General features: G+C 32.6%; 1 protein-coding gene across 1 annotated transcript in view; it reads right to left on the bottom strand.

Moving 5' to 3' along the window:
• The window catches only part of LOC108905880 (PTB domain-containing adapter protein ced-6), a 104,117-nt gene extending 97,483 nt beyond the window's left edge, over window positions 1–6,634 (bottom strand). Inside the window, exon 1 of the mRNA XM_018708944.1 lies at window positions 6,525–6,634. The gene's annotated coding sequence lies outside the window, so the exon portion shown is untranslated. The remainder of the gene's footprint in view (window positions 1–6,524) is intronic.
• Between the last annotated feature and the right edge of the window lie 6,045 nt (window positions 6,635–12,679).

Raw genomic sequence — 12,679 nt, forward strand, 5'->3', positions numbered from 1 at the left:
ATAGCAGTTTTTTGACGACAGTTGTAGAAAACGTATGCCATTTAGAAACAATATCTGTTCGCTGCACCATTTATACAAGTTTTCTCCAGGTATAAGATAGTTTACGATCATAAAAATTAAAGAAATCCGTGTGTATCAACATTTTTATGGTTTAGATGAATTTCCTTGTTCTATCACTGTCTCACTAAAAGTGCGATTTCTTGTCTATAAAATGTCAGCCTTAAGCGAATAACACTTGTAACAGCTTTCATGGTATAGGACAAAATATATGCTAATTAAAATAGCCTTATTTTAAAGATCATCTAATGGATCAACGTAAAAAACATTAAAAAATTAGCCTTTAAAAAGGTATTATCTGTATATGGCCAATTTGTATATGGTACAGATGTGTAAATATGGTGAAATTAGTTTAAAAATGGGCAAATTGTACAAAATGCTATTGCAAATCAAATTTAAAACGCACAAATATCTGTCAGCATATAAAAATGTGTATAAAATTTTTAAACTTGTTTAGGAAATTTCAAAGTTCAAATATGTTTATTTACACCTTCAACATTTTTGTAATTTTATTCCCTTCACATTTACAACTATTGTCGGAGTAAATTATATGAGGCTGGTTATAAAAATTTCAAATCAGAAAAAAAACCGTTGTTCAATTTTTATATATTATCCTGAATATAGAGGAAACTATGAACAAAACATATTCTGCTATACTACTTATAAAAAAGCTGGTACACGTTCCTATCTGACACACTTGATGAATAACGTTGTTTAATTTTTTGTTTAACAGCAAATAAAAAATTCAGTCAATTTTCTAGTAAATAACAATCATTCAAGAATTAGGATACCGATGCTCTTTTTGGTAAATGTAGTTTACATTACATAACATAATATAGTTTAATAACAAGTGTACCAAATTTGAAAAATATATTGTTTTTAAAAAAATAGTAACCTTAAATTTTTTATTCCTATTTTCCGGACACTGTACTTAAATTTGCTATTTTATGGATAATTCCTAAGAACTACAGTATTTTAAAATGTAAGACAAAATGACAATCTGGATACAACTTATATTGTTCAGGACAGTAATTTCACACTCAAACAACCGAGAAATAACAGAAAAACACCGACCCGTAGAGAATTTTGTATAAAATCAGCATCAGGGCAATTGAAAATAATAATAGTGCTCCCACCAAAGGCAGGATATGAAAAAATTCCACAAAAAAAGTCTGCTTAGTGATATTTATGTAAGTGAATATATAATGGAAAATAACAATGGTTATCCGAGTTGCAAACATGATAGTACGTTGCAATTTAATTTTTATACATTAGATTCGCACGAACGTAGGAATTAATTGGTACGAAATTAAATGGTATTTACAGTAATTATGGGAATAAGTACTGAGAAGTAAGCAATTAGGTTGCCTTTGATTGAGTTCTTGATTATGATAAGTTCGAGAATATGTTGTAAAAATAATTAGTTGTACCGATTTCATACGTATCTTCAATATTGAATAATCTACCTATTGAATCGATATTGCTAAATAGGCGTTTATAAATTTACTTGAAAGAAGTCAGTGGATTTTGTGTGCCCCACAAAAGTCAAAAAAGCGTTTGAAAATGTTCAACGGAAGTAGTTTAACGAAGTAGTGAGGTAAAAATTGTGCCGCAGCTAGGCTTGCCAGATCTCCGGGTTTTGATGGTACGTCTTCGGGGGATTAACATGTCATTTCTCTGGGTTTTGTTTGTTGCTGGAAAAAAATTTCTTCGACATTTTCAGTTTTTTTTTAGGCGTCAATTATACAAACGGGTCACGTCTCTGGTAACCCTAGCCGCAGCGCACGTATATGAAAACTGTACAACAGTTCTATCCTCCGAATTTTAAGTAAATAAATACATGGTTATGAAAATGTCGAAACAGTCTCAGAAAAGTCAGAGGAAGAAGGAGATGTCAGAGAAAGCGTAGGTATTTTTAAAATAAGTAGAAATTCGTATTAAAATATTAGTGCGGTATAAAAAAAAATCGAAAAAAATAATTCAATTTCGTAAAAAAAATATTTTACACCTACGATAATTTTTTTAGTATTAAGACTATAGAGAGCTTAACGGAAATTTATGTACATATGTATAACTCAAAAACTAATATGGATTGCGGTATTCGTTAACATCCTGAATTAATGGTCAGATTTTGCAATTATGTTTCTTTGGATTATTGAATTATACGTGTTAGATATATAAATAAATCTTAAAATATACTATTGGCCTGCAGTTTTTAGAAAAATTGTCGTCAATAAACAGGTTTCTCCTGGAGTTTTCGACATTTAAATAATTACCTTTATGATTTTATATACTAAACCATAAGAAACCTTACAGTTACACACAAAACAAGTAATCAGCATCCGCTGATAGAAGTCAACTTTCTAAGCCATGAGAACGACACACACATTGGCAATTATAAGACAGTTAATTAGGGAAATCAATGAAAATCAGAGAAAACTGTTAAATTACAGGAGATAAGACATATTTTTGTGACAGAACAGGCCTATACCAAACCGTTATGTCGATTGGCATCGAACTTTCACACTTTAGTGTCAAAATTTTAACGGCTTCATCAAACTGGTATTTGTTCCAACACATTTAGAATGTATGGAAGTTTTAAATTGTAATTTAAATTTGAACAATGCTGAGGGTTGCTTTCGCTGTACAGAGTGTACACCAAGAATAAAACGTTCTCTCAACGGTAATAATAAAGTATTTTATTGAAAATCTAGTTGTATAGAAAGAGACGTGTTGACGGGGTGAGTGCTCGTTGGAGAGTCTGTGTGTGTGGAGTCGGTCGTAGGTATATGAGTAAGCATCTGGTCGCTGGCGCCAGTCCGTCGTAGACCCTTCCTGGAACGCTGGCGGCGTCCTGCTGGCGCTCTTGACATAATGCTTAAAAATGGGTCACTTGCGAACATGTGTACCCACACTGCTATATCTAACAACATGTAAACCCGTATTTTAATGCCGCCAAAGAACTTTGTAAGGAAATATGACTTGAGATTTCCCCGAAACTACGTTTTTTTAAAGAAAAATAGTTCAAGCCGCACCAAAAAATTATTTGAATACTCATCCTGTCGGAATACCTACATAACCTCGTATACGCATCTTAAAAGTTACTTAGGTTCTATTTGAATTACAAATTTCACAATTACACAAGTGCAGACGACATATACCTGTCTGTTTATTAATTTCTAGCAAATGTACAGACTGTTACAAATTCGCTTCTCATTACAGGGATCTCGGAAACGGTAAGAGGTACGAAGTAGCTTAAATCAGGGCAAAGTTGCGTAATCAGGGGACCAACATTATGCCTCTAAAAAATCAAGGCTAACATTATTAGTTTTCGAAATATTTGAAAAAAAAACGAAATTTTGGAAATCCGTCTTGGTTTCATTTCAGTCTTGTTTGAGGTGATATTGAAAAAAAGAAGAATACTTTCTCATGACCACTTTTTGCCCTCTATCGAATGGCATAATCAATTTTTATATGTAACGTTTCGTCTCTCCAGGACCATTATCAACTTCATTTTTTTAAATACGACCCTGGAAATTTTATTATGTTCTTGCAAGCCTTCGTGACCTCCAATATTGTACTGCTTCAGCCCGAACCAGATTCAGACGTTTTGTCTCGAAAAATTAATCTTCAGTGTATTCGTTCCAAATGTATCTAAATTTTTTATTTAGATTTCTTTGTTTATTGAATTATCGTACACTGTAAGTGTCGTTAGACCTTGTGAAATCCATTTAGTTATTTAAACTATTACCACCACTCATTAAAATAAAAAATTATTAGAGTTTTATTCCCGTACCCTTAGTTATTTCTAGGCTTCTCGAGTGCTCAAAGTTCAAACAAATTCCAATCTATCTGACATGCTCTTTCACAGTTGCTGTTACAGATATAATAAATTCCGATAATATTACGCTGATCTTCATTTTCAGCCTTTGCCAAATCGAAAATGTTTTTGAACATTTACTGAAATTTTTTGAATAATAATATTCAGTTGGCGTATTGGTTGTTCATATGCATTTTTAAGAATTAATTTGTCATAATAAAATTAAAATTGTAATAACGTTTTAATTTTGATGCTACAACTTATTGAGTTATGTATGACCAAGTGATGATAATAGTTAATAATAATAAATATTTTATTGTAACGCGTGGTGGTAATAGTTTAAATAATTAGATGGATTTCACAGGGATAATTCAAAAAACAAAGAAATTTAAATAAAAAATTTATATAAATTTATTACACTGAAGGTGATTTTTTCGATCCAAAACGTCTGAATCTGGTTCGGGCTGAGACAGTACAGTATTGGAGGTCATGAAGGCTTGCAAAAAATGTAATAAAATTTCCAGTCGTATTTAAAAAAATGAAGTTGATGATGGTCTTGGAGAAATGAAACGTTACATATAAAAATTGATTGTGCCATTCGATAGAGGGCAAAAAGTGGCCATGAGAAAGTGTTCTTCTTTTTTCAATATCACACCAAACAAGGCTGAAATTAAACAAAGACGGATTTCCAATATTTCGGTTTTTTCAAATATTTCGAAAACTAATCATGTTAGCCTTGATTTTTTAGAGGCATAATGTTGGTCCCCTGATTACGCAACTTTGCTCCCATTTAAGCTACTTCGTACCTCTTAGCGTTTCCGAGATCCCTGCAGTGAGAAGCGAATTTGTAACAGCTTGTATGTATAAAGAAGTAGAAATAACACATGACTATTAAAGTCAAGCAACGCTGATGGCGGTTAATACTTGGATGGGTGACCATCCAGGGAAGGCTCGCGATGCTCGCCCACCTTCTAGTGTCCTGTATGTCGGTCTTTTCACAAAACCTATACAAATTTAGGCTAAGGTTTCTATATAAAGACATACCATCCCTCGGAAAGGATGTAAAGCCGTTGATCCCTTGTCTAAGCAATGTTATGCAAGTAGAAGATCCCTGCCTTACGACAAAATAGGAGTTTGGGGTTGCTCGTCTTCTTCTGACGTCGGTGTTTAACCAAAGTAGAAGAAATAGGCGTAAAGTAACCAAAAAAAGCAACATTTTTAATTTTGAAGCATTTATTAGGTATTCCACATGGGTTCATGAAAAAACTAGATTTTAAGATTCGGCACACACAAAGTACTGAAACGTATGGTTAGAGTACAAGTTTCAGTTCTGTAGACATGCAACTATGTCTTATGGTATTTACATACATCCTCTGTATTCAGTTTTAGTCCTCTTACACATTCAGAATACTAATTCTGTAGCCCAAATGATATTCAATTAAAATTTTACGTTGTTTTACTATAAATCTAAAACTATGTATGTGTACAGGGTGAGGCAACTGTTTCTAGTAGGTTCTTAGCACGTAATTGAAAAGGAAATAAAGAAATATGTAAACTTGATGTATGATGTTCGTTTTAGACTACCTGTTATATTTCAAATAATTTGACTTTCCTCATTATTGTTTTATAATAAGGAGGAACATAAATATTTTTCGTTTCTAACTAATTAGAAACTTAGTTTATTATTTTTTTACACTATTTTTTTCACTAAATGCAAAATTTTATCAAAATATAATTTAATTTTAACTTAGAAATTCAGTTAAAAAAACGCTGAATCATAGATCAATTTTAATTATATTGTTTAATAGAACTTTCTATAGAAATCTACTGAAATGCAAAAAATATGTTTGAGTTGTTACATTACGATTTAGTTAATGATTAAATATTATTTTATGCATTTTTGTTTCCAATAATGTTGCAGAAATGCAACCATACCGAAACAATCATCAGATCTTAAGCAACAAGAGAAGTTCCCATCTTTCATGCAGAAAAATTTCGCAAGTTCAAGAGATTAACACCAATCTTGAGCAATAAGTTCTGAAATAACTAAAGATAGGTATCATATTTTAAATTAAATTCACATTGGTTTTAATTCTAGTAGGGACTTTTAAAATGACAACTACTATTTTATTTATTTATACGTAATGTACCTATAATACAAAAGTACCAATTTTGGTTAAAAAAAATCTGCTAGGTACTAATAAGTTTTATATATCATACGTAAGTCAAAAAAAATTGTTCAGTCAAATTTCATATATTTTCTTACTAAAAGTTGATAAAAATATCCTCAAAAAAATGTTCTTATTATGTCGTGCTATTGAAACCAATTGTAATTATTAAACATATCTGCAAATTGGCACCAATCAGTGCGTTGTAACGGTCTATTATAGTGTAATGCCCGATTTTACCTGATACTTAAAAAACTTATTTCTAGAATGTCTTAGGCATTTGCCACGGTTCATGAGATCACCAAGTTTTCACTTAAAACCAACATTTCCAACAATTATTTACACCTTTGAGCTATCTGCTTGTATGTTTAATAGCATTGTACAAGAAGGAATCAGAAATCAAATTCGCAAGTATTAATCAATATAAAATTATACGAGACATTTATAATTACTGTAGATATAAAAAATGTGGGTATTACCTTATTGTAATCCCAGATAATTGGCCAGAACCACTAAACACTTAAGTTACCAAACAATGAACGACCGAGTAACTAATACTAAATCGACTTCCCCACCTTGCTAAAGCAAAGCGCAAAGCACTACTAAAAAAAAACACCCACCTTAAAACAGGTTCGCGTTGCGTGGTGCCATCTGTAGGGAACCACGGCACCAGGAACCAAAAACACCTGTTTGCTTGCGGCGGTGGTTTTGAAATAATGAATCATCGGAAAGAAAAGAAAACAACTGCCCAAGTAAATTCTTCAGATAAACTTTAATGGCATTTAAAATCTGCTGTTAGTGTAAACATCAAATATAAAAATAATTTTTACCTACTAAACTCCTAAATGACAAATTGTGTTTATTTTATAGGAAAGATAGTTGTAGTAATGTGGTATTACTTACCTTAAATAATAATCATATGTAGGTATTTTTGGTTTCTATTATGTTTCATAGGCAACTAAAAATACATTTATGGGTGAACCATTTTATCAGTGTGGTTTTCTTAATATTATTGTGTTATTGCGGTAGAGTTGCGGGTGGTTGCGGCTATTAGTGTAATTTAACAAGGCCAGCCAATGTAGGCCAGGAAAATAAGCTGGAAAATTACCATTTCGCAACTTGTTGTTTCGGCAAGCTGAATTTATCACTATAGATGCTAAATATTATGTACAATAACATATTACTTTCCATAGTCATAAAAATGGGGGAAGATTGTTTACAGGGTGGTTAACTGTATAACTTTTTTCCGTACATTTCCACGAGAAAACAGTAACGTACTTTTTGTTTCGTCTAAAGACGTACAAAACTAGCCCCCGAGCGTCAAAAAATATTGAGTAGATCAAAAGTTATAAACACAAGTAAAAGTTAACGGCCTAATAGTTAAACAGATTGGGTTGGTAGCGGCAAAAAAAATACTGTCATAACCGGCAACCCGAGTACTTTCCCAGATAAAATATTTTTTTTTTGGAAGTATGATAAGTGCATAAGAAATATTGTCAAAAGTCAGCGGGTCGCTTGAAAATGACCATAATATTCATAGTCCTGCCGTTAAATAAGCGAAATTCGCTTGAAAATAATATATTTGACAGTCTGTAACTCCGTTGTTTTTCAACGAATCTTGACGATTTTTTTTTAACTTAAAGCTCTTTTCATAAGCTTTCCGAATATGTGATAATATACAGTGTGTGTGTCCCAGAAGTAACGCAAAAAATTCGTATTTTATTTTGTGTTGCGTTTTCACAAAAACGCTAAAACACGTCAATTAGTAAATAAGAATTGTCCTTTTGAAGGGAAATACGTCTATATAGGGTTTGGCCTACTTTACTTTGGCAGGAGCGGAAAAAAAGCCAATGACTGGAATGGACATATGGTTTAAAATAACAACAAAAGTAGGTATCATAAACTGATGCGAGAACAGTGCCACAGTAAAAAATGGAAATTTGGGGATGTTTTGTGTTTTGGTTGATTGTAGGTACGTTTTTGTGTATAGATATGTTGGCGTTTTCGACGATACGACGAATGGCAATGTGTGGATTTTCAGTGACAGCTAAACATAACATTTTGCCTATCATTTTCTGACACTGTCGTTGACATTCTAGATCAGACAGATTTCTAACATGGCCAGTGTCTTCAAATTTGGGTACTAATCTGCATGCTGTACACGGAGGTATTGGTTGTTCTGGATACTTGGCATTGAATAATTGACATATTTCATCATAACTACGGATCCTATCTCCGTATCCAACCATAATTAGGATTTCAGGTCTTTGTTTCTCATTAAAACACAACACCATCGTAATGTAAAGTTATGGTATTTGCAGGCCCGGTCTGGCTCATTCGGGGGCCGTCGGGAAAAATCGAAATCGGGGCCTATTTGGTTTTGTCTGTTATTAGGGTGCATATCGACTCTCCCAAGGAAAACTGTCGTATCTCAAATTTGGTTATACTGAGATAATTGCATTTGAATAGTTGAGAAAATAATAATGTTCGTTATTTTTTTTATTGCAAGAGTTAAATCGTTCTTCTTTAACAAAGTAATAATTATTGTTTAGGTCTTAACTAATTATTGTTGATCTAAATAAAATAGTTTAGGATAAGAAAAAAATGGATGTTGAATGAGTTACCACAGTTTTCGTGGACAAAATTTTTATTGAGAAACAACTTGCTGCACTAATAAGGTACAGAAAAATTTAACATTTTCTACTTTTAGAAAAAAAAATAAGTGTTAATAATCAATAATGACATAAAAGGAAAATTTATTACGATTCAGTCAGTCATCTTCTTGGTCAATATTACATTCTTCCTGGTGGTCAGTCTTACTAGCAAGCCGAAGGAAGTTGTAAAATCCATGATACATCGGTGGTATAAAATTAGCCTTACACAGACTCAAAAGACTGTTTAATTTTTTACCATCAATTGGCAGCAAACCTTGATACAATCTTGGAAATTGATATTCTTCACGTTTGCGTGTATTTTTTGTTTGTAAGTCTAGTTCTTTATGATTTTCTCCAAAATTATACACAAAAAATATTTTATTAGGAGACTTTGGATTGCAGTGGATTTCTCTGATTTTGCTGATTTTTACAGCCTCTCCAGTAATATCTTTTTTCCAGATTTGTTTCTTTACCATTGGTTTAAAAGTTAAAAAATCTTCTTGAGACATTTCTTTTACTTTGTACTGTGGGGCAGTAACTTTGGCCATTTTTATTAGACTAATACACTGATCAGGAGTATCAGGAGTGTATATAGCAGAGTGATGTTTCTTTGCAACTTCAATCACAGCGTGCATGCTGTCATTTTATTCAGCGTGTGGCCAATTTCAAGAAAACGGTGTGTTATTTCCTAATCCAAAGTCATTGATGCATAAGCAAACATCGCAAAAACGAAACGATTGCGGTTTTGACCACCGCAATTGTCGGAATAAAGAATAACCTTTCGTATACCATTTTCTTTAACCTTTTTAAAAAGATCCATAAACAACTTCCAACTTCATCCGGTCCTCTCTTCGATATTTACTCATGCAATACATAGCAATAGCCTTGATTGCTGCCTAAATCATAAATTGTAAAGAAAGTTGTATATTGCGATTTTACTTTTATAATAAAAATCGCTGACTTTTGACTTGGGCGTTACTAACACCTTCTGCAAATCAAATCATGACGTTATTAGGATTTATCATTTTTCGAAAGTTCTTTATGAATGTCTTTCAGATTTCGAACCGCGATTTTGTTTAAATTATGATTATTATAATCATCTTCCATTTTTTCTGTTCTCTTCTCGGGATCTGAATTCTTATAGGCACTACACACGGAACACTCTTTTTTTGGCTTAAAGAAATCTATATTAAATTTCGAATTAAGAGTATCCCTGTATTGTCTGAGTGTAGCCACTGCATCCCATTTTTGTTGTTTTGCATATTCTAAATACACTCTGTGCATTCGTGAAATACTGAAACCTGCTTCTTCCAAATACATTCGTTTATCAGTTTTTTCTTGTATAATGAGAAGGCATAAGTGGAAAAAGTGTTATGTGTTCCATAATGTTTTTTATTAGAGCATCCGGGTTCTTATGCGGTCTAGTGTTGTGTTTTCCTATTCTGTCCCGTTCTACAGTGCCGCCTTCGCGCCTTCACCAATTTTTTGCAAAGCGGTGCTTACAACTGTTTCAGAAATTGCAAACATATTTAAGAACATCGTTTTGCAAATTTGTTTCTCATTATTGCCAGTGACAAACATAATTGCGAGAGAAATTCCTTCTGGAATATTTATTATGAACAGTAAACTGCTTTTTTTCTCGTTGTGTCACGCATCTTACAAGAAAATCCCACTGCCGAGTATGATCTCCAAGGTTCCAAAATTCGTCAAAAATGACTTTTCTAGCTTCTTCATTTATTATTTTGTTGCATTTATACCTGCAAGTTTCCTTACAAGGTGATTTTATTACCTTTGCAAAAATAAGTTTGGCTTTACGATTTTTATGTAATAAAAATTTCATTCAAATTTTAATTTATAAATTGTTTCTGTCTCACTCACGCAGCGTGCAACGCGCAAACGCGGCAGGCATGACAGAAGCTATTTACATGCTGCCATCTGGATCGAGCTTGCAAGGCAAACTCTCCCATCTATTTGCAGCTCAAATTAAAGCTTATTAGTTATTTTAAGCACCATTAAAATATTAAAAATATGCTTTTAATATACTTACTTACCCTTGCAGTACTTATTCCGTTTTTAAATAATTTTTTTAACAGAAAAAAAACTCATTGGGATAGGTGACTTTGAATCGTCATTTCTCCGGCTCCTGTACAATCTACGAATATCTATTTGCAGTTCAAGTTAAAGCTCATTTCAAGCGCTATGCCGCTATCTGTAGGAATATAAATACTATACTTACCACTGCAGTACTCATGCCGTTTTCACAGATTCTATTTACGTTATAGCTCTCTAGGCTACGTTCAAACTATTATTGGTTTTAAAATTATATAAAATTATATTATGTAGGTAATAAACTTAAACCTATCGACCCAGGATACGGGAAATCAATAATAGTTTGGACATAGTCCGAGGGCTTTAAAACATTTTAAAGCTCTCGGTTATTATTTATATTCTCAATTTTTCTTCTGAGCACATAACTTATACGGCTATAGGGTAAAGGGTTATTATAGGGTTAAAAGACTTACAGTTTGGGAGATATTAATTTCTCTCGTTTTTCCTCCAAGCCCACGGCTTATAGATAAAGCAGTTATTAGTTTAAAGGGCTTATGGTTTGGAATATATATTATTATTTATTTCTCTCTTTCCTTCCTGTAGGTACACTGTTTAGTATAGGGCAAAATAATAAAATTTCTGTTATTTTTTGACCTGGGAAAATCCCATTTCTATAAAAGATTCAATTTTCATTATTACGTTCTTCTTTTTTCTTTTCAATTTACGGTTGCTATATCTCAAGAATTTACAAAAAATGTTCTTATACCTACTTTTGGCACCTCGTTACTCGTTTGGGGGCCTATCTTCCAAAATAAGTCGGGTTTTGCCGACTGCCTGACCTGGCCAGACCGGGCCTGGGTATTTGTAACTGTCACAATGATATGAGGCACTATTGCATTCGCTAACTGTCGTCTTCAGAACAATGCCTACATAGCCACTGTAATCGGGTGTACCTACCCAATCTCCATAAAAACATGTGCCTACAATCAACCAAAAAAATTTTTTGCTATAGCACTGTTCGCGCATAAGTTTGTGATACCTATTTTTGTTATTAATTTAAACCATGTTCATTCCAATCGTTGGCTTTTTTTTCGCACCTGTCAAACTAAAGTAGGCCAAACCCTATATCGACGCATTTCCCTTATCCTCCATTTATGCTTAAAAAATTAGGTGGTGCTATTTAAAAAAAAATGTCGATGACGTCATAGGTTTATGAAACATAGCGCAAAAAAGGTTTAAGCAACGTGACAAAGCGACATTTCCAATTTACTAATTGACGTGTTTTAGCGTTTTCGTAAAAACTCAACACAAAATAAAATATGAATTTTTTACGTTACTTCTGGGACGCACTGTATAACTATATCACGCTCGTGCGTCGTATATTTCATTTTGCAACTAAGGCTAAAAAATAAAAAAATCCAGGTTGCAAATTTGAAATAAAAAAAAATTATAGATTTCAATGTATTATTATGAAATCTACCATGAAAAAAATCAGTGCGATTGTGGAAGATCCTCGAAATCGTCTACACTAATAATTAGTTAATTTGTTTATAAGGCCATAACTTGTAAAACTATTCAACTTACCGATTCCAGATTTCGTGTGAGTTATTAGACAGTGATAAGGAACGAGAGGATGCGATGCCAAAACGTTCTGGTAATAATAACGCAGTTTATAAATGTTTAATTCAAAAGTCATAAATAAAACTTCTTCTGTTTATAACTTTTGATGTAATCAATAATTTTTGACGCTCGAGGGTTAGTTTTGTAGGTCTTTTGAAGACGAAAAAAAGGTACTCTACTGTTTTCTCGTGGAAATGAATAGAAAAAAGTTATAAGCGAAAAACGTGTGGAAACTAATATGTTATTGTACATAATATTTAGCATCTATAGTGATAAATTCAGCTTGCCGAAACAAAAAGTCGCGAAATGGT

The sequence above is a fragment of the Anoplophora glabripennis genome, unplaced genomic scaffold (assembly GCF_000390285.2).
Source record: "Anoplophora glabripennis isolate ALB-LARVAE unplaced genomic scaffold, Agla_2.0 scaffold228, whole genome shotgun sequence".
NCBI classification, from domain to species: Eukaryota; Metazoa; Arthropoda; class Insecta; order Coleoptera; family Cerambycidae; genus Anoplophora; species Anoplophora glabripennis.